Raw genomic sequence first — 21833 nt, 5'->3', positions numbered from 1 at the left:
GTTGAACAATTTTTTTTGTTATTTATTAGGTATTGCATATTTTATATCGCTTATGGAACTATTGGTTCAACTTGTCAGATTTTCTGTTTATAGATTGTGGAGGAGTGTGTGTGTGTGTGTGTGTGTGTTTTTTTTTTTTTTTTTTTTTTTGTTTTTTTTTTCCCACTATAGTTTGTTCTTTTTGATAAAATACAAATCGATTTTTATCTTGGTGATCCCAATTGTCTTACACGCCTCTTTCTCTTCTTCATTATAGAGCTATGAGAAAGAACAAGCGGGATGTGGTTCGGCAATATAACTTGACCCCTGAGACCTACTGGAAGAACCCCGGAGTATGCAGCAAGGACTCAGACAGCTGGCTGATCACATGCGGGACCTACTGAGTGTGGTCGAAAAAGTAACCATGGGATTGGAGTTCACCACCGTCCAGCAGCTGAAGGAGCTCATTGCATCCAAGCAGTTTTTTTTTTTTAAACTGCCGGAAAGACCTCCAGCAGTATCTTCATTACTGGAAACCAAAGGGGGCCTCTGCAACAGCAACACTTGCAGAGAAGTACTCCAACAACAGGACTCTAGAAGCCAAGAAACCTGCCTGCAAGAGAGGTGATAAGACAAACATGGTGCCTGCTGTCCCTGCCCCAAAGCCTAAGGGGGCACCTACCCATGCTTCCAACTCCATGTCGGTAGAGGAACTCTGAGTGTGCCACCTCTGCAACCAACCAGGAAACTTCAAGGCCATGTGTTCCCAGAGCCAAAGGGATCCGTTCCTGTGCCAAAACCATCCCCTTTTTTTTTTTTTTTTTTTTTTGTGTATGGGGGTGCTGGGAGGTCCCTTGACAACTTTCAGCCCGTCACAATGAGCCAGGCTTTGGCTATGGGACACCGGCGCTGAGATGACTGGTGTGCTCACAGGATTTGGTGCATGGGAAAACCCTCACTGTGGGATTGGAGGAGTCGAACTGGTGCAGCCCATCACTAAGGTTTATTTGGACTGGAGGACTGGGCAGGTGGTGTGGGAGGTGGGAAAATCATTGAATATTCCTGCAAGTGTTTTGCTCGGAACAGACTTGGGGCTGCTAGTGTTCCAGTATGTGGCGACCAGGCTAGCCTAGCATTTTTACAGGCCAAAGGTGAGGGCCAATATGGCTGGCTACTGCTGTTTGTGCAACACCTGTCAGAGTGTGTGGAAGGCAGGGTTATGCCCTAAAGCCCCACTGGTTACTTTGCCCATCATTGAAGCACCTTTCATGAGGGTGGCTGTGGGTCTCGCTGGATCCCGCTCCATTCCTTGCAGCTCCAGGAAACTCTTTGTAAAGATGGTAGTAGACTATGCCATCCAGTATTTGGAAGTGGTAGCTTTGTTATCGATTTTGGCCAACAAGGTGGCTACCGCCTTACAGGAGATTTTGTCCTGAGTGGGCTTTCCCCAGGATATGCTCACCAACTTGGGGACCAAGTTCATGTCACAGCTTATGGAGCCACTCTGTAATCAAATAAAGGTGCAACATCTAGTGACCAGGCTGTGCTACCCACAAATTAATGGCCTTTGCAAACGGTTCAATGGCACCCTGATGCATAAGATGTTGATTCACTCCTATGGTTACCATTGGGAGTGGTACCTCCGACACCTGCTATTTGCCTCTTGGGAGGTTCCACAGGACACAGAGTTCTCCACTTTTGAGCTTCTGTATGGGTGACATGTGCGGGCCCCAAGTTCTGGTGAAAGAGGCCTGGGAAGGAGACTTGGCCACCCCTGGAGTTTCTCTCATCAAGTATGTCATGCACTTCCTGGACAAGATGTTGGCCTTGATACAGCTGGTGCACAATAATATGTTGCAAGCCAAGGCTGACTAGAAGCGATGGTACAACCAGAATGCTTGTGAGAGGACCTACCAGGTGAGTCAGAAGGTGTGGGTATTGTCCCCCATACCACAGGACAAGCTTCAGGCAGCCTGGGAAGGCCCGCACACTCATTCAAGCAGGTGGCTTGTACTACAATGTGGTATCGTTGCTGAAAACTTTGCTAAACTTCTACCTGTGTCATCTGTAGATAACTAGTTCAAGCATTCCCCCCCCCCCCCCCTGTCTTTCCTCCAAGTATCTTCTATAGTGTTTAGTGGGGTTGATGATGAGCTTATTGCATCCGTTCCCCATTTAGGGCCTAGCAAAAGAGATACCTAGGGTCAGATATCCGGCTCGGCACATAGGTGCCTAGCCGATCTGGGGTGGTGAGGGATCATCAGTAGGTTTGATCAGGCGTCACCATCTTCCCTTTCCCTAGACACTGGTATTCCTTTCCCTTTCGCCGTTCGCTTGGTACTCCCTGTGTACCTAGCGTGAAAGCATGTCATTCACAACTGGAGAGAAGAACGTTCCTCTGCTGGGCCCTTGTGTTAGAGAGAATATAAATTGGACTTGGGCTTGACTTCTACACATATAGGTATTGAGTTTGCTGAGTATCATGGTTAGGAGATTGCTGTGATTTTTGTTTTGCCTGTGATGGCGAAATGAAGTGTTCAAGTTATTTTGAAAATAAATTACCGATGTTCACAATGTTTTGAAATTTTGACTTTCCGGCTCCATATCTCACAATTCACTACAGCTTTGAATGTGAAACTACCAGCATTTTAATACATACATTTGACTTGCAGCTATATAGCATATGATCATTTATGCAGATTCATGTCATATCACTGCATTGTTACTGTTTTGCTCCTAAAAATATAACGTTTATTTTATATTTTTGTTAATCCACTTTTGGCTTTCAATACTACTTCTGGGCATGCTCTCAATCAGATTCAAGCATTCTCAACCAAAATCTGATCTCAGGTCTCATCTACATATTCCCAATGTTGGTGCATAATGGATGACTCACTTGAATGTATATATGCAGCTTTTATTCAACTCTAGCCACGTGTTTGTGACTCCCTGGCAAAACCAGGTAGTCACAAAAGGCCCCCGCATACCACCTTCCTTCACTAGGCAACACACAGCCAACCAGAAACCCTAGTCACCCCCCCTCCCCCTTAGGGAAAGATAGACATACCAGTGGGCATGACCAGGCGGTTGGGACACGCCTACCCAGGGGTCTAGACAGCCCGGGGTGGGAAAACAGTCTAGTCTAAGTCAGATTAGTTTGGAGCTCAAGTTGGAGAGGAGTGAGGGCTGGAGCTAAGTGTAGCTCCAGCAGGAAAAGTTCAAGTTGAACGGTACCAGGGTAGGAGCCCTGGTGCTACTGGCTAAGAGTCAGACGGTGGTCTCCGTCAGCAGGAGACGGGAAGACGGCTCGGCAGAACCAAGGTGGACAGGGTTTTAGCCCACCGGTACCGACAAGGGGAACTGATCCGGACACCGTAGCACAAAGGGGGGTATTCGAACCCTGAAGCCAGTGCCGGAAACAAGCGGACTGGTTAATTCACCGATTGAGGCCAGGATTAGAGGTTCTGTCCCTCATAGAAGACAACAGCCCACCGATGGGGATAAGAGGTCACCGCCAGGGCCCATAGATCCCACGGGCCAGCATCTGCGGGCACGGCTCCTTAGGCCACATCCAGCCGGGAGTGGACTCCTGAGTTTCACACTAGGAAGTCCACCTTACACAAAACAGTGCAGAAAAAAGGATAGAGACCACCTGCCGGGTGGGGGACCCAAATGCAACCGGCCGTGGCTCCGGCCACCATCACCTTGGTTTACCAGAGACTTTGGTGGTTTATTAACTGTGAGTACACCAACACTCCCTGCGGTCGCTATCCCCTGCACAGAGACATCGGGTCCCGGGGCCATCCATCCCCACCCACAGAGGGGTTACCAACTGGCTGCACATCTCCCCCGGGTGCCCCACAACAGCAGCGGTGGTGTCCCACTTCACCACACACCGTGGGTGGCGTCACAAACTTACTACGGCCTAGCCCGTATATCTACGTCCCCCCATTTATTCGGCGTGTCCGCGAGACCCCTGGGTCCGGAGACCCTCGGGCCACCACCCCAGAAGGCTCGGACCCGAGCAGCGCCGGCTGCTGGCACGGGGGCGGCACATGTTTGGTTGGGTTGAGGTCTGGGGATTGTGGGGGGCTTATCCAGCACCTCTACTTCATTGTCATTGAACCATTTCTTCTCCAATCTCGCTGTATGCTTTTGGTAATTGTCCTGCTGGAACACTATGTCGTCCTCTTCATACCCATAGAACTCTAGTGTACGAAGTAACTCATCTTGTAGGATATTCACATATAGCTCAGCATTAGGACCAACATCAATCCTGCAGAAGTATCTGTCGCGGGCGGGGAGGAGGGTGTCGGCACACTACGCTCACCCCTTCTGCTCGGGTCCGGCAGCTGCTCAGTGGTGGCTCGAGCTGTGGGCCGGATCCCGGGGTTTCTCGAGCGACACTCCTCGCCCGTGAGTGAAAGGGGGGTTTGTTGGGTGTGGGGATTGTTTATAGTTCGTGACGCCACCCACGGTTGTGGTGATTTCACCACTGCTGCTCAATACGGGGGTCCCGGGGATGGTGATGCGGAGCAGCCAGGTGTTGTGTTGCCCCTCCGTGGGTAGGGGTTGGTGATCCCGGGGCCCGGTGGTGGAGAAGGAGGTGCGGGGCCTGGTGGGCGCAGGGACGCGGGGGCAGCGCTGTGCCTTGCGGCACTGTGGTACTCACTCAGCCTGAGACGTGGACACAGTTTGTACGATAAACCAAACGGCTGGTAGGACGGTCCCACAGACGGCTGCACCTGCACTCCCGGTAGGTGACGGTGATGTCCCTCTTCCTTGCACCTATGTTTGACTGATGGTAGCGGTGGATTCCCTCCGGTTACCCGCTCCCCGACTGCAATCTGGGCCGGAGGAGCTCTACACTTTGCCCGCCGGCGCTGGCCCTGAGAAACTGGTGCCTTGGCGGTGTCTCCCCTGTAATGGTTGGGCTGTTGCCTTCAATCGGGACTTGGTTGTTGGGGGATCTTTGTCCCCTTCACTGACGGATTCGGCAAATTTGGCGACTCCTAGCCTTGCCGGGGTCCAAGAGGCCCCTGCCCTGATGCTGACTATCCTTCGGAACACTGCTCCAGACCACCGGGCACACAGCCAACGGGGTCCTTCCAGGAACTTCCAAACGGTCCCCCTCCAGACAGTCACCGCCGTCGCTGACCTTGCTGATCTGGCCCTCCACAAAGCTGGACCCTTCAGGCTTTCTTTCCTTACTGCCACTTCACTTGCTTTCCTCCTTTACACTTCTCTACTTTCACTTCTTGTTTGCTCTCTCACTTAGCTCCTCACTCCTGCTCCTTCCTGAGCTATCTCTACTTCACTCCTCCATGTCCCTCACTGGACTGCCTGGTTTCTCCCGCCTCCAGAGCTGTGACCTCCTTGGTGGGCAGAGCCAACCGCCTGGCCCACCCCCTGGTGTGAATCATCAGCCTCTGGAGGAAGGCAACAAGGATTTCTGGTTAGCATTGATGTGCCTACCTGGAGTGTGGGGTGTGGTGGTGTTGTGACCCGTGTCCCCTGGCTTGCCGAGGGCGACACATTCCCCCTTAGCAAAATGCAGACCGTCCGCGGGCTGCCGTCCTACACCGGTTTTATTTTTCTGAAAAAGGGGGGTAACAAGGTTAAGCAAACATGAATAACATTTTTAATAACTCTTCCCAAGACGGGAGGCACATTTTCTTAAACGTTGCAACGGTTTACGGCTACGGTTTCCGCTCTCTCCCACCCAAGCAACCTGGCCCTGATGCTGCCCCTAAAGCCCAGGTAGCACCCCTTGACCCACAGTCCAGCACACGGTACCCGAGCGGGATCTGTCCTACCCTCCAGAGGGTAGCCACCGGTTCCTTTGGTGGCTGGGCCCTAGCCTGCTCTGCTGAGGGCCCTCCCTCCAACCTGCCTCTCCGGAGGCGGCATTGCGGAAACGGTAACGGTAACCAACATATTTACAAGCCACTTAACGTTTGTGGTGCCCTGCAAGTTCACGGGCTTGTCCATGGATAGTTCCCATGCAAACTTTAAACGGTCCCCACAGGGACAACGGTGCCGGCTCCAGCCGGTTGCAAATCACTGTAAATCAGGTGAAACTTCAGTAATTTTCATTTTCCTTATCATTTCAAACTTTTAAACAAACAAACAACTAACAACCACTCTTTCACTTTTGCGGACCCCTTTTACTCATAGAACGGTCTCCCTGTACCTAAGCGGGGGTCTACCTAGGTTGGAACGGGTGGACCTTCGGGGCCCAGTGTCAGTGTTGCTAGACAGTGGGGTAGAGGGAACAATCGGTTCCTCCTCCCTGCTATAGTGTGGGGCAGGCGGAGGTGTAGGGGGACTGGGTACAGGTTCGTCCCTGGGCACTGGCAGTGGTTCTGTCTCACGGTTAACCGCTTCCACTACTCCTTCATCCACGGGTTGTGGGAACAGTATCACTGGAAGTATCACCGCGCCGTTCTGTGTAGGCCAGTTTGCTGGGAAGTCACCCATCACAGTGTGGATTACCTCTGCCGCCTTTTCCATTGGTGGAGGAACCGGTACTTCAGCCTCTGCCTTCAACGCTGGGGGGCATTTTTTTAGATGGTCCCGAGAAACGGTGGCCAGGGTGCCCCCTTGGTCACGACTGATCTGGTAGGTCTTCCCATCATCCCACTCTGTGGGTTGTACGACGTAAGGGACTTGCTCCCACTGATCATCCAGTTTGTGGGCTTTCCTCTTCCGTTTCAGCACCACATCTCCTGGCTGGAAAGGACCTGCGGGCGCCTTCTGATTGAACCGGTGCTCTTGCTGTTCTCGACTCCGACTGAGGTTTTTCTCCACATACTCCTGGATTTGCCGGTACTGGGCCCTCCTCCGACTTTCCCACTCTGCCGTTGAAGGGAGTGCTTCCGGGGCCTCCAACCCCATCTCCAGATCCACCGGCAGGCGGCCAGGACGAGCCCTCATCAGATACGCTGGGGTGCACTTCGTCGAGCTGGACGGGATATTATTGTACATGTCGACCAAGTCGGGTAACTTTTCTGGCCACATGTTCTGTTCTTCCAGCGGTAGCGTCTTGAGGAGCCCCAGGACCAAGTGGTTCATTTTCTCGCACATGCCGTTGGTCTGGGCGTGGTACGGAGTGGTCCGGATCTTCTTGCAGCCGTACAACTGGCAGAATTCGTGAAACACTTCTGCTTCAAAAGCCGGGCCTTGGTCAGTCAGCACCTTCTCGGGGTACCCATGGGGTCGGCAAAAATAGGCCTGGAACGCTCGAGCAGCGGTTCGACCAGTCAAATCCTTAACGGGGACTACCACCATAAATCTTGAGTAGTGGTCTACCATGGTCAATGCGTAGGTGTATCCACTTCGGCTAGGGGTGAGTTTGACATGGTCTAGGGCGACCAGTTCCAGCGGCTGATGGGTGACTATGGGATGTAACGGTGCCCTCTGGCTAGTCTCGTCCTTTCTTCTCAGCGTACAAGGACCGCATTCTCGGCACCAGGCTTCCACCGATTCACGCATCCCACTCCAATAGAACCGCTCCCTCAACAGCATCTCCAGCTTCTTCCACCCGAAGGGGCCAGCACCATCATGGTATGCCTGTAGGACAGTGGCGACATCAGCTTGAGGAACGATTAACTGGCATATTTTCTCGTGGGTCTTCGGGTTGATCAGCTCACGGTACAGCCTCCCTTGGTGTAGGTAAAGCCGTTTCCGTTCTTTCCACAAGCGTTGGGCTTCGGCTGGAGCGGCAGGGTCTATTCCCATAGCACCTTGTTCCACCAGGGTCTTGACAAGGCGGACAGCCGGCGCTTGGTCCTGGGCGTCCTGCCACTCTTGACAGGGCCGCGGGTCCAGATCCACCCTTTGCTGACATACTTGTACCCTCTCAGTAGGCGGCTGGTGAAACGCAGGCAACTCAATCTCCTCGAGGTCGTCATCCTCGCACCCCTCTTCTGACAAATGGGGCATCCGGGAGAGTGCATCTGCATTGATGTTGACACGACCAGCTCGGTACTTTATGGTGAAATCATAGTTGGCCAACCGGGCTACCCACCGCTGCTCCAGCGCGCCCAACTTGGCCGTGTTCAGGTGAGTCAGCGGATTGTTGTCCGTGAATGCGGTGAATTTTGCTGCCGCCAAATAGTGACGGAACCGCTCCGTGATAGCCCACACCAACGCCAGTAGCTCGAGCTTGAAGGAGCTATAGTTCTCAGGGTTCCTTTCGGTCGGCCGGAGTTTTCGGCTGGCGTAGGCAATCACCTTCTCCTTCCCATCCTGGACCTGGGATAGGACCGCTCCTAGCCCCACGTTACTGGCGTCCGTGTGGAGGATGAATGGACGCCCATAGTCAGGGTACGCCAGGACCTCTTCTCCGGTCAGGGCCGCCTTCAACTGGCAAAAGGACTCCTCATGCTTGTCCTCCCACGACAGTGGGGCTCCGATGGGTCTACCACCTTTGGTCTGTCCCACGAGGAGGTCTTGCATGGGGGCAGCCATCTTCGTGTATCCCTTTATAAAGCGCCGATAGTATCCCACCAGACCCAGAAACTGCCTTACCTCCCTCACTGTAGTGGGTCTCGGCCAGCTTTGGATGGCAGTGATCTTCTCAGGGTCGGGAGCGACACCATCCGCACTCACCACATGCCCTAGATACTGCACCCTGGGTTTCAGCAGGTGGCATTTTGAGGGCTTCAACTTCATCCCGTACTTGGCAAGGGACGCGAACACCTCGGCCAGGTGCTCCAGATGGGCTTCATACGTCTGGGAATAAACAATCACATCATCCAAATACAGCAGGACGGTCTCGAAGTTTAAATGTCCCAGACAGCACTCCATCAACCGTTGGAAGGTCCCAGGGGCATTGCACAGCCCAAACGGCTTGCTATTGAATTCGCAGAGCCCCATCGGGGTGGTGAAGGCGGTCTTCTCCCGGTCCTCTGGAGCCACGGCCACTTGCCAGTACCCGCTGGTGAGGTCAAGGGTCGAGAAGTAGTTTGCAGTCCTCAGTGCAGCCAAAGACTCTTCAATACGAGGTAATGGATAGGCATCTTTATGGGTTATCTGGTTGATCTTCCGGTAGTCCACACACATCCGCATGGTACCATCCTTCTTCTTAACCAGTACCAACGGAGCAGCCCAGGGACTACAGCTGTCCCGAATAACCCCCGCCTCCTTCATATTCCTCAACATATCCTTGGCACAGTGGTAATGTGCAGGGGGAATAGGTCTGTACCTCTCTTTGACAGGGGGATGTTCACCTGTGGGAATGTGGTGTTGGACCCCCTTGATCTGCCCGAAGTCTAGGGGGTGCTTACTGAAAACCTGTTCGTACTCCTGCACCACCCTGTGTACCCCTGCCCGGTGATGTGTAGGGGTATCATCAGTGCCTACATGTAGCTGTTGGTGCCACTCTTTTATGTCCCCCTGGGGTGGGGGAGTGTTGGTGGCAGGTTGGAGTGTGGATGGACTGGCTTCATGGATAGTGTGAGGGTCCAGGGTAAGCAGCTTGGCAATGGTGGCATACCGGGGAAGCCTGACTTCTTCCTCCCCACAGTTCAACACTCTCACAGGCACTCTCCCTTTCTTCACATCCACCACCCCTCGGGCGGCCATTACAGTGGGCCAGTGCTCGGAAGGCATGGGCTCCATCATCGCGGGGTAGTCACGCCCCTGAGGCCCTACTGCTGCCCTACACCAGATCATCATCTCACTCCTAGGGGGCACAGTCAATGGAGCAACATCCATCACTCTCACTCCACCAATCTCCCCTCCGGTTGAGCTTACATGCTGGCGGTACATCAGGGCACGGATTTCACGCTGCACAGCCCTCTGCCGGCTCCCCGCCGCTGTGGCGGCCAGCTGTTGCAATAGGGTCAACACATCAGCCATGCAGTGTTCCATCACATTGGTTCCCAGCACTATCTTCGGGTTATGATCACTGGGTTCATTCATGATCACAATCATACCCTGGTGTTGTAGTTCAGCTTGCCCCACTGTCATAGCCACTTGTTTATACCCCACCTGGGTCAATGGAAGTCCATTAGCGGCTATCAACGTGATACTATTGTCTGGAGGCGCCAGCTCGTCTACGGCCCAATACCGCTGGTACAACTTGTACGGTATAGTAGTTACCTGTGATCCAGTGTCCAAGAGAGCCATCACCGGTACGCCGTCCACAGCTACGGGGATGATAGGGCGGGCCCCGACATATCGGTCTCGCCAGTCCGGGGGGCCACGATGTTCTACTCCTGAGGATTGGCCCGGGGCCCCAGGGGTTGCTCGTTTAACGGGCACTGTCGGTAGTAATGGCCCGGCTTACGGCACTTGTAGCAGATTGGAGGTCTGCTCCGCGGGTTGTTAGCACTTCTCTGTTGCATCCAGGGAACATCCTCGGGACTGTCAGCAAGCTGTATCTGCGCTGGAGGCTGAGATCTGGTCAAAGGTTGCAGTGCAGCAAGGATTTTGGCAAGGTCTCCGTCCATGCGACGGACCTGGGCTGCCAACTCTTCGACTGTGCTGCCCGGGGCTGCAGGCATTACAGAGGTTGGTTTGGCTGAGGCCGCCACAACAGGAGCTGTCTCGACGGGCCACGGGACGGGTTCCAGAACTTCAGCAGCTGGGGGCTGGAGTGCTTTGATAGCCCGCTCTTTTAACACAGCAAAGTCCACATCAGGGTGTTCCAGGTCCCACAGCCGGAGTTGTTTACGATCCTCAGGGGACCTCATCCCCTGCGCAAATTGTTCCACCAACATCTTGTTGCTATCCGCCTCATTAATAGAGTTCACCCGCTTCAGCGTGCGGAGGGCGGTCTGCAGACGTAGAGCATAGTCCCGAATGCTATCCCCGGCTCGTTGCCGGCACTGGTAAAACTGCATCCTCAGCTCAGCTTCAGTCCGGGTCTCGAAGGCAGTCTGTAGCTTCTCAAAGATGGTGGCTATAGAGAGCCGGTCCCCCTCGGCCCAGGTCTCCGCTTCCTGCTCCGCCGCACCGGTTAGCTGGCCTAGCACTATCGCCGCTCGTTGCTTATCAGTCAGGGGGTACAGCTCCAGCAACGGGTTAAGCTTTTTCCGGAAGGCCTGTAGGGCATCCGGTTTCCCATCATACTGCGGTAGCCAGGCAGCTCCGGGCGCATAGGGCAAGGAGAACGGCATGACCTGAGCGAGCGATGGGGCCGCGGCACCTCCCGCCGGTACAACCGGGACTTGGGCAGGCCCATTCCCATCCGCGGGTGCCGCTGCGGCTGCGACCACCGCTCCTCCATCGGCTCCGTCGGGCGCAGACATCTTGTTTTCGTCCCCCTTAGCTCTTTCCGGCCCCTCCTCTCTCGGGGCGTGGTTTTGGCCTTCGCGCCTCTACTGCTCGAGAAGACGCTCGAGCGGGAACTTTTCGCGCCAAAGATGGCGGCTTCTGAAATTTTTCTACCGGACACCTCCGGCGGTAACAAGGCGCACCTCTACCAGACGGCAGAGCGGTAAGATCCTGTTCGTGACGCCAAGTTGTCGCGGGCGGGGAGGAGGGTGTCGGCACACTACGCTCACCCCTTCTGCTCGGGTCCGGCAGCTGCTCAGTGGTGGCTTGAGCTGTGGGCCGGATCCCGGGGTTTCTAGAGCGACACTCCTCGCCCGTGAGTGAAAGGGGGGTTTGTTGGGTGTGGGGATTGTTTATAGTTCGTGACGCCACCCACGGTTGTGGTGATTTCACCACCGCTGCTCAATACGGGGGTCCCGGGGATGGTGATGCGGAGCAGCCAGGTGTTGTGTTGCCCCTCCGTGGGTAGGGGTTGGTGATCCCGGGGCCCGGTGGTGGAGAAGGAGGTGCGGGGCCTGGTGGGCGCAGGGACGCGGGGGCAGCGCTGTGCCTTGCGGCACTGTGGTACTCACTCAGCCTGAGACGTGGACACAGTTTGTACGGTAAACCAAACGGCTGGTAGGACGGTCCCACAGACGGCTGCACCTGCACTCCCGGTAGGTGATGGTGATGTCCCTCTTCCTTGCACCTATGTTTGACTGATGGTAGCGGTGGATTCCCTCCGGTTACCCGCTCCCCGACTGCAATCTGGGCCGGAGGAGCTCTACACTTTGCCCGCAGGCGCTGGCCCTGAGAAACTGGTGCCTTGGCGGTGGCGGTGTCTCCCCTGTAATGGTTGGGCTGTTGCCTTCAATCGGGACTTGGTTGTTGGGGGATCTTCGTCCCCTTCACTGACGGATTCGGCAAATTTGGCGACTCCTAGCCTTGCCGGGGTCCGAGAGGCCCCTGCCCTGATGCTGACTGTCCTTCGGAACACTGCTCCAGACCACCGGGCACACAGCCAACGGGGTCCTTCCAGGAACTTCCAAACGGTCCCCCTCCAGACAGTCACCGCCATCGCTGACCTTGCTGATCTGGCCCTCCACAAAGCTGGACCCTTCAGGCTTTCTTTCCTTACTGCCACTTCACTTGCTTTCCTCCTTTACACTTCTCTACTTTCACTTCTTGTTTGCTCTCTCACTTAGCTCCTCACTCCTGCTCCTCCCTGAGCTATCTCTACTTCACTCCTCCATGTCCCTCACTGTACTGCCTGGTTTCTCCCGCCTCCAGAGCTGTGACCTCCTTGGTGGGCGGAGCCAACCGCCTGGCCCACCCCCTGGTGTGAATCATCAGCCTCTGGAGGAAGGCAACAAGGATTTCTGGTTAGCATTGATGTGCCTACCTGGAGTGTGGGGTGTGGTGGTGTTGTGACCCGTGTCCCCTGGCTTGCCCAGGGCGACACATATCCAATCCCTCTGGCTGTGAAACAACCCCATATCATCTGGCTTCAGCTACCCAACTTGACTGTTCTTTCAACTTCCCAATCCATTAGGTCCCCCCCAACCCCCCTTTTTTTTTTTTGCTTTTTGCTTTGTTTCGTTTCTCCCGGACCCATTTGCACTTATCACAGTCTTATGACTTTTATCTAATTGGAAATGTGTGATTTCAAGCTCCACTGTTGTGTTTGTCATGCCTTGCAATGAGCTGACTTGTTGAGTCTGATATTTTCTTAGACATCCAACTCTTTGGCTTTTGAATAGATGGATGGCCTTACACTGTGTGCAAAATTATTAGGCAAGTTGTATTTTAGAGGATTTTTTTATTATTGATCAACAACTATGTTCTCAATCAACCCAAAAGACTCATAAATATCAAAGCATTATATATTTGGAAGTTGGAGTGGGTTTTATTTTAGATTTGGTTATTTTAGGAGGATATCTGTTTGTGCAGGTAACTATGACTGTGCAGAATTATTAGGCAACTTATTAAAAACCAAATATATTCCCATCTCACTTGTTTTTCACCAGGTAAACCAATATAACTGCACAAAGTTTAGAAAAACATTTCTGACATGCAAAAATAAAACCCCAAAAAATTAGTGACCAATATAGCCACCGTTCCTTATGGTGACACTCAACAGCCTACCATCCATAGATTCTGTCAGTTGCTTGATCTGTTTACGATCAACATTGCGTGCAGCAGCCACCACAGCCTCCCAGATACTGTTCTGAGAAGTGTACTGTTTTCCCTCCCTGTAGAGGTTACATTTTATGAGGGACCACAGGTTCTCTATGGGGTTCAGATCAGGTGAACAAGGGGGCCATGTCATTATTTTTTCATCTTTTAGACCTTTACTGGCCAGCCACGCTGTGGAGCAGTTGGTCGCATGTGATGGAGCATTGTCCATAATGAAAATCATGGTTTTTCTTGAACAATACTGACTTCTTCCTGTACCACTGCTTGAAGAACTTGTTTTCCAGAAACTGGCAGTACGTCTGGGAGTTGAGCTTCACTCCATCCAAAACCTGAAAAAGGTCCCACAAGTTCATCTTTGATACCAGCCCATACCAGTACCCCACCTCCACCTTGCTGGCATCTGAGTCGGAGTGGAGCTCACTGCCCTTTACTGATCCAGCCTCTTGCCCATCAAGAGTCACTCTCATTTCATCAGTCCATAAATCCTTTGAAAAATCAGTCTTAAGATATTTCTTAGCCCTGTCTTGACATTTTATCTTATGTTTCTTCAAAGGTGGTCGTTTTTCAGCCTTCCTTACCTTGGCCATGTCTCTGAGTATGGCACACCTTGTGTTTTTTGATACTACAGTAGCATTGCAGCTCTGAAATATGGCCAAACTGGTGGCAAATGGCATCTTGGTAGTTTCACGCTTGATTTTCCACATTCATGGGCAGTTATTTTGCGCCTTTTTTGCCCAACACGCCATGAAATGCTTGATTGTTCGGTGATCACGCTTCAAAAGTTTGGCAATTTCAAGACTGCTGCATCCCTCTGCAAGACATCTCACAATTTTGGATTTTTCAGAGCCCGTCTAATCTCTCTTCTGACCCATTTTGCCAAAGGAAAGGAAGTTGCCTAATAATTAAGCACACCTTTATATAGGGTGTTGATGTCATTACACCACACTTCTCCTCATTACAGACATGCACATCACCTGATTTACTTAATTAGTAGTTGGCTCTCAAGCCTATACAGCTTGGGGTAGGACAACATATATAAAAAGTATCATGTGTTCAAAATACTCATTTGCCTAATAATTCTGCACACAGTGTAATTTTGTATTTTTCCAACTATCATGTCACTCACATGAGGTAGGTTTGGCAATTTTCTTGGATAAGAGACCACTATGCAGTGACATGACCAGAATCTGCATAACTAATCATATGCTAAATAGTTGCAACTCGTCAACGTAGAAATGAAATGCATCTGGAGGCACCATGGAACAAAAAGACAATCCTTCTGATAGCAATGAAAAATATATAATATAATAAATTTATTATTATTTTTTTTTTTTTTTTATTGTAGTATGTAGCTGGAAAGGTTTAATAATGTCACTATATTGTTTCATTCATTTTGGTTGGAGTCAGTAGTGTGAGGGCTGCGTCTTTATTTTCCTCTGCCTCACCTTTTGTTTACTTTGAGCCTAAAGGGTGCTTTACACGCTGCGACATCGCTAACGATATATTGTCGGGGTCACATCGTTAGTGACGCACATCCGGCGTCGTTGGCGACATCGCAGCGTGTGACACCAAGGAGCGACTACCACGATCGCAAAAACGTCAAAAATCGTTGATCGTTGAAATGTCGTTCCTTTTCGGAATATCGTTGGTGGTGCATGCCGCTGGTTGTTCATCGTTCCTGCGGCGTCACACATCGCTATGTGTGACGCCGCAGGAACGACGAACATCTCCTTACCTGCGTCCACCGGCAATGAGGAAGGAAGGAGGTGGGCGGCATGTTCCGGACGCTCATTGTGGCGCCCTAGGACCTGGTCGCCACAGCAGCATTGCCCTCCCAAAGGGTTAATGCTGAGCCTGGAGGTAATTGGGAGATCCATTGGCCAGCAGGTTTAACACCCAACACCGTTCTCCCTCCGGCCAGCAGGGGGAGCTCTGAACCTGGGATTCCAGGGAGCCTTCCTCTACCTGACCAGAGGGAGGAAGTGCAGCCAGTCTGTAGGGAGTAGTGGAAGTGAACAGACGCAGAGTGAGCTGTCCTGTGAATCTGGGGCCTAGAGCTGGAGCAGCTTGGCCCAGAGAAGCAGGAGTAGCTGAGAGGCAGCAGAGAGACTCAGACATCGGAGTCTGTGGTTGCCAGGGTATAAAATCCGCCCCTGGTAGCCGAGTCCGAAGGGCAGGAGAGCTGCAAGCCCCTGGCCCAGAAACATCCAAGGTACAGCTGCAGCATCAGGGCCCGGTGTGGACTCCAGCGGAGAAGCACCAGAGAGAGGGTCTGCGCAGCCACCTACAGAAAGAAGGGACGTGCCATCGGTCCCAGCAGCAAAGAGGGCCATTGCTGGATTCAGAGAAGCAGGGTCCTATCATCACAAAGCAAAGTACAGGAGTAGGCCTCATACTCAGCTGGCCAGAAAGATCATCCCAAGTACTTCCAGGCCGACCGGATCCCCATCACCATCTGTAACGGTCTCCCAGGACTGGACTGTTCCCAGAGTAAAAGAGGAGAAGGTAAAGAGACTGTTGTTTGTGCCTGGTTCTTTCCTCGCCTGTCGGCCCTGCACCGTGTTAGCCACACAACACCATAGACTTTCACGGGCACCAACTGTATCCCGGGGCATCGCTCCACCTGTGGGGAGCCGTAACATCATAGCTGCCATAACATCACCCCGGAGTTCTCCCATAGCAGCGGCGGCTTAATAGCCGCATACCACAGGTGGCGTCACGAACATTAACTTCAACTCATCAGCCACATATTCAACTGACACCCACCAGGGCCACGGAGCCGGGCCCAGCCACCACTGACTACCACCGGACTAGTCCGGCCCGGCACCGGGTGTCCCCTAGCCCTGGGGTGGGCGAGTCAACTTTTGGCGTCACGAACAGGATTTCGTGCCCGGTTCCACCGGGTACTGTGCGCCTGAATAATTGCGCTTTAAAGACTGTATTACTGCGTGTTTCACTGTTTGAAAACTGCCGCCGCCATTATCCTCACTGAGCGCAGGAAGAAGGGGGGCGTGCCTGACAAAGAGCGCGAAGGGAGCGCGCCATCAGAGCAGAGCGCTGTTAACCCCGCGCGACCCGGAAGGAAATTTGAAAAGTGAACGGAGCCTGGTAAGGTTCACTAAGGGGGAGGAAGATGTCCGACGCAGAGGGAGGGCAGGTGGCTGCCATAGCCCGAGACGCCGCAGCGCCCGCCGAAGCGATCCCTGTCGCCGTCGCCCCAGCCCCCGCTGTAGCGCCGGTAATGCCGATCACCATGCCGTACATACCGGGAGCAGAATGGCTGCCGCAGTATTCCGGGGAGTCCCATACCTTGAGCGACTTCAGAGAAAGCCTGCACAGCTTATTCCGGGTGTATCCGCTGACTGAGAGCCAGAAGGTGGGCATATTAATGGGACAGCTAGCCGGCGCAGCCCAGCGTGAAGTGAAGTCCTGGCCTGATACAGATAAAGGGACAGTAACCCAGATACTGGCCAAGCTAAAGAGTACTTTTGACACCCGCACCGCAGCAGAGATAAAGATGAGATTCTTTGGGTGCAAGCAGCGGGCCACAGACAGCATAAGGGACTATGCCTTAAACCTGCAGGAGGCCCTGAAAGCGGTTAAACAAGTGGACCCAGAGAGTGTACGTGAAGAACACAAACTCCTAACTGAGCAGTTCATAGAGGGGCTCCTGTCAGATGCCCACAGGACCCAGCTGCGTATCATGGTCCTGCAGAACCCTGCTCTGGACTTTGCAAAGTTTAAGGACCAGGCCATCCGGGTACTGAGAGAATCTACACCGAATGACCCAGTGCCCCTCCGGCCTCTTGCTATCACGTACCCAGGGGTGGTGCCTGCAACACGAGCCACTGCAGGGGCTGAGGCGCAGTCCCTGGATAAGGATCCCACTGCAGAGCTCAGACAGCAGTTCCAGGAGCTGACCAAGACTGTAGCTGCCCTTGCCAAGATCGTGCAGTCCCTACAAGTGACCCCATCGCCTGCAAAAATCGAGTTGGCCTCCAGCCCAGATGACGTCCCATGGATGCGACAGAGGAGGGTTCCGCCGACCCGAGGCAGAGACACAGACCGGTATGATTCAACGGGACAACCGATCTGCCGCCGCTGCAGCCAGGCGGGCCACATTGCACGATACTGTCCTTTAAATGGGCCGAGCCTGGGGCCAGGAGCCGACCCCCAGGTGTAAGGAAGCCCGGCTCAACCCCCAGCCGCAGCAAGTATGTGGGAGGACGACCGGTCCTTCCTATTGTGCTGGATGGGATCCCTTTGAATGCCCTCCTGGATACTGGGTCCCAGGTAACGACCATCCCCTATAAACTGTACAAAAGATATTGGGCTGATTCAGACATTGACCATGGCCCAGATGATGATTTAACAATTGTGGCCAGTAATGGTCAGCCCTTACCTCAAATTGGGTACAAAGAAGTAACCATTAAAGTGGGGCGGGTAGAATTGCCATGTCAGGGGATGATAATTGTAGATATTGATCGCAAAGAATCTGACCCGCTGGTAACCATTGGTACAAATGTGATAGAAAATTGTATTGCCGAAGTGATAATTTTGTTGCAGCAGGCGTCTGAAACTGCCAGCTCCGGGCAGCAGCGTGCCCTACAGAGGGAGATCAGAGCCCTGATGAGGAGGCAGCAGGTGGAGCTGGCCGGAGGAGAAATTGGCAGTGTGAGGGTAAGTGACCCCCTACCCATTGCAATACCCCCAAGAAGTGAAATGTTGATATGGTGTCGGGCAGCAATAGGCCTCAAGGGTCAGGATTACCATGCCTTGGTAGAACCGGTGTATTCAGACAGTAGGCCTGGAGTCCTGATAGCCAGAGGGGTAGCAGACGTCCGCAAGGGGAGAGTGCCCATCCGTGTCCTGAATTGTGGGGAGGAGGAAGCCAAATTGCCCCGGTACGCCACTGTAGCAAAACTGTACACTGTCAGCAACAACACCATCAAAGCAGTGGAACCCTTGATCCCGTCCGACCAGGCGGAAGACAAGGGCTCCAAGGGGCAGCTGGAAGACTGGTGCCAAAACTTACATGTGGGCACCGACTCCACCCCCTCACACCAAAAGAATGGGGTTTACCGGGTGGTACAGGAGTACGAGCGGGTCTTCAGCAAACACCCCCTAGATTTTGGGCAGGTGAAAGGGGTTAAACATCAAATCCCCACGGGTGATCATCCTCCCGTTAAAGAGAGATACCGCCCTGTACCCCCCGCACAGTATCAGCGTGCCAAAGAAATGTTACGGGAAATGAAGGAGGCTGGGGTTATCAGAGATAGTTGTAGCCCCTGGGCAGCTCCACTAGTGCTCGTAAAGAAAAAGGATGGTACAATGAGAATGTGTGTAGATTACAGGCAAATTAACCGCATTACACATAAAGATGCTTATCCCCTACCCAGAATAGAGGAGTCACTAACAGCCTTAAAGTCAGCTAACTATTTCTCCACCTTGGATCTCACCAGTGGGTATTGGCAGGTTCCCGTGGCAGAGGCGGACAAGGAGAAGACTGCATTCACGACGCCGATGGGCCTCTGCGAGTTCAACTGCATGCCATTCGGGCTCTGCAACGCCCCAGGGACATTCCAACGGTTGATGGAGTGCTGCTTGGGCCACCACAACTTCGAAACCGTGCTGTTGTACCTGGATGACGTCATAGTCTACTCCAAGACTTATGAAGACCACCTGAAGCACTTAGCAGAAGTGTTCGAGTCTTTGTCAAAATATGGCCTGAAGATCAAGCCGTCCAAATGTCACCTCTTGAAGCCAAAGGTACAGTACCTGGGTCATGTGGTCAGCGCAGAAGGTGTGGCACCTGATCCGGAGAAAGTCACCGTAATCAAGGACTGGCCAAGACCCACCACGGTAAAGGAGGTGCGGCAGTTCCTTGGGCTGGTGGGCTACTACCGAAGGTTCATTGATGGTTTCACCAAGATAGCAGCGCCCCTTCAAGATCTCCTGGTGGGCCAGCCAAAGCAGGCTAAGAAGCAGAGCCCTCCATTTGAATGGAGCAGCCAACTAGAAACCTCCTTTGTCCAGCTGAAAGGGGCTCTCACGGGAGAAGAAATTCTGGCCTACCCTGACTACAGCCAGCCGTTTGTACTGTATACAGACGCCAGCAACGTGGGCCTGGGAGCCGTTTTGTCCCAGGTGCAGGGAGGCAGGGAGAAGGTGATAGCGTACGCCAGTAGGAAGCTTCGGCCCACAGAAAGGAATCCAGAAAATTACAGTTCCTTCAAGCTGGAGTTCCTCGCTATTGTTTGGGCAGTGACTGAACGCTTCAAACACTATCTGGCGTCGGCCAAGTTCACCATCTTCACGGACAACAATCCGTTGACACACCTGGCAACAGCCAAGTTAGGGGCGTTGGAACAGCGATGGATGGCCCGGCTGTCTAACTTTGACTTTACCATCAAGTACCGGGCTGGCAAGAAGAATAACAATGCTGATGCGCTGTCCAGAATGCCTCACTTACCCGAATCTGGAGAAGACCTGGATGAACTCGAAGAGATAGAGTTACCGGCTTTCCATCATCAGGGCGTTTCCCAGTGTGAGCATGCTGTGGGAGTGAAGCGCTCGAGCCAACACGAGGTCCCGGTTAACCCATTACTCCACCATAATTGGGAAGAGACACAGAACGGTGACCCGGCGGTGCGATTGGTCAAAGAAAAGCTAGCACAAGCTGAGACTCATCTTGGTCCAGATGCTCCAGAAGAAGCCCAGCAGTTGTGGAAAGAGAGGGGACGACTGTTCACCTACCAAGGCAAGCTCTGCAAGAGACACGTCAACTGGCGAACAAATGAACTTGTCTGGCAGATCGTGGTTCCGCAGAGGGATGCTCCAATGGTCCTAGCAGCTTATCATGATAACGCAGGCCACTTTGGGTGGAAGAAGTTGGAGGCCCTACTCCGTGATCGGTTCTATTGGGTGCACATGAGAAAGGTGATCGAGAAGTGGTGCCGAGACTGTGGCCCGTGTAACCTGAGGCGGAAGGATGATGCCAGCCAAAGGTCTCCCCTACAGCCAATTGTTACGAAGCAGCCCCTGGAGTTGGTGGCCCTGGACCACGTGAAGTTAACACCAAGCCGGTCAGGCTATGTGTACGCCCTCACAATTGTGGACCATTACTCTCGTTTCCTGGTAGTAGTGCCTGTGAAGGACCAGACAGCCAGAACAGCAGCTAAAGCGTTCCAGGCATCCTTTTGCCGGCCTCACGGTTATCCGGAAAGGGTACTGACCGATCAAGGCCCTGCGTTCGAGGCGGAGGTGTTCCAAGAGTTTTGTAACATGTACGGTTGTAAGAAAATCAGAACAACACCGTACCACCCCCAAACCAATGGACTGTGCGAGAAAATGAACCATGTGGTTATTGATATGCTGAAGACTCTACCTCTGGAAGAAAGGAACCAATGGCCAGAGAAGCTGCCAGATCTGGTCGACCTGTACAACCATATCCCAGTAAATTCGACCAACTGCAGCCCCGCTTACCTGATGCGAGCCAGACCTGGCAGGTTTCCTGTAGACTTTGAGATGGGGACTGTGTCGCCTGAGGCGGTTCAAGAAATAGAGGATTGGGATACAGAACGGCAGCAGCAGTACCGTAAGGTCCAGGAATGCGTAGAGAGGAGCCTGTCTCAAGCCAGAACAAGACAAGAGCAGCAGTACAATCAAACGGCCCCAGCAACTCCCTTAGCACCTGGAGAACAAGTCCTCAAGAAGAAGCGGAGGACGCATAAATTGGATGATCAGTGGGAGAACGAGCCCTACACCATTATCCCCTCCAACTTTGACAACAGTAAGGTGTGCCTCATAAGCAAGGACGAAGGCAAGACTTGTCAAGCAATATCCAGAGACCGCCTGAAGACGTGCCCTGAGCGGTGCAAAGTTCAAAGGGAAGTGGAGGAAGTTCGAGAAGAAGGGGAAGAGATGATACAAACGATCCTCGGCAAATTCCCCAAGACTTGGACCCGCATAAATGGTGCCGTAGTGGTACCGGTCCTGACGTTCCCACAGTTGGTCGAGCCAGAAACAGAACAGGTTCCGGATCCACCCAAAGAACCGTCCGCCCCGACACACGGTGACACGCCAGCAGTGGAACAGGAGGATCAACCCCCTGTCAGTGGTGAACCTGTCATACCCTTGGCGACTCCTAGACCACATAGGCAATCATCATGCATACCTATTGGGGTTAGGCCTACCGGTAGTGCTGAGATAGGAGACACACTAAGTAGTCAGGGACAAACACCAGAGCTACGCAGGTCTCAACGCAGCACTCGGGGACAACCCCCTCTAAGGTATAGGGAATCAACTATATAAAGAAAGAGTATTTATTAGAATGTAAATAGTTATGTGAAAAGTCTGTAATGTCGTGTACAAAATGTTTTTTTTTGTGATTGCGA

This window comes from Anomaloglossus baeobatrachus, chromosome 1 (genome assembly GCF_048569485.1).
Source record: "Anomaloglossus baeobatrachus isolate aAnoBae1 chromosome 1, aAnoBae1.hap1, whole genome shotgun sequence".
NCBI lineage: Eukaryota > Metazoa > Chordata > Amphibia > Anura > Aromobatidae > Anomaloglossus > Anomaloglossus baeobatrachus.
The sequence above is the reverse complement of the archived record's forward strand: the minus strand, read 5'-3'. Positions refer to the sequence as shown.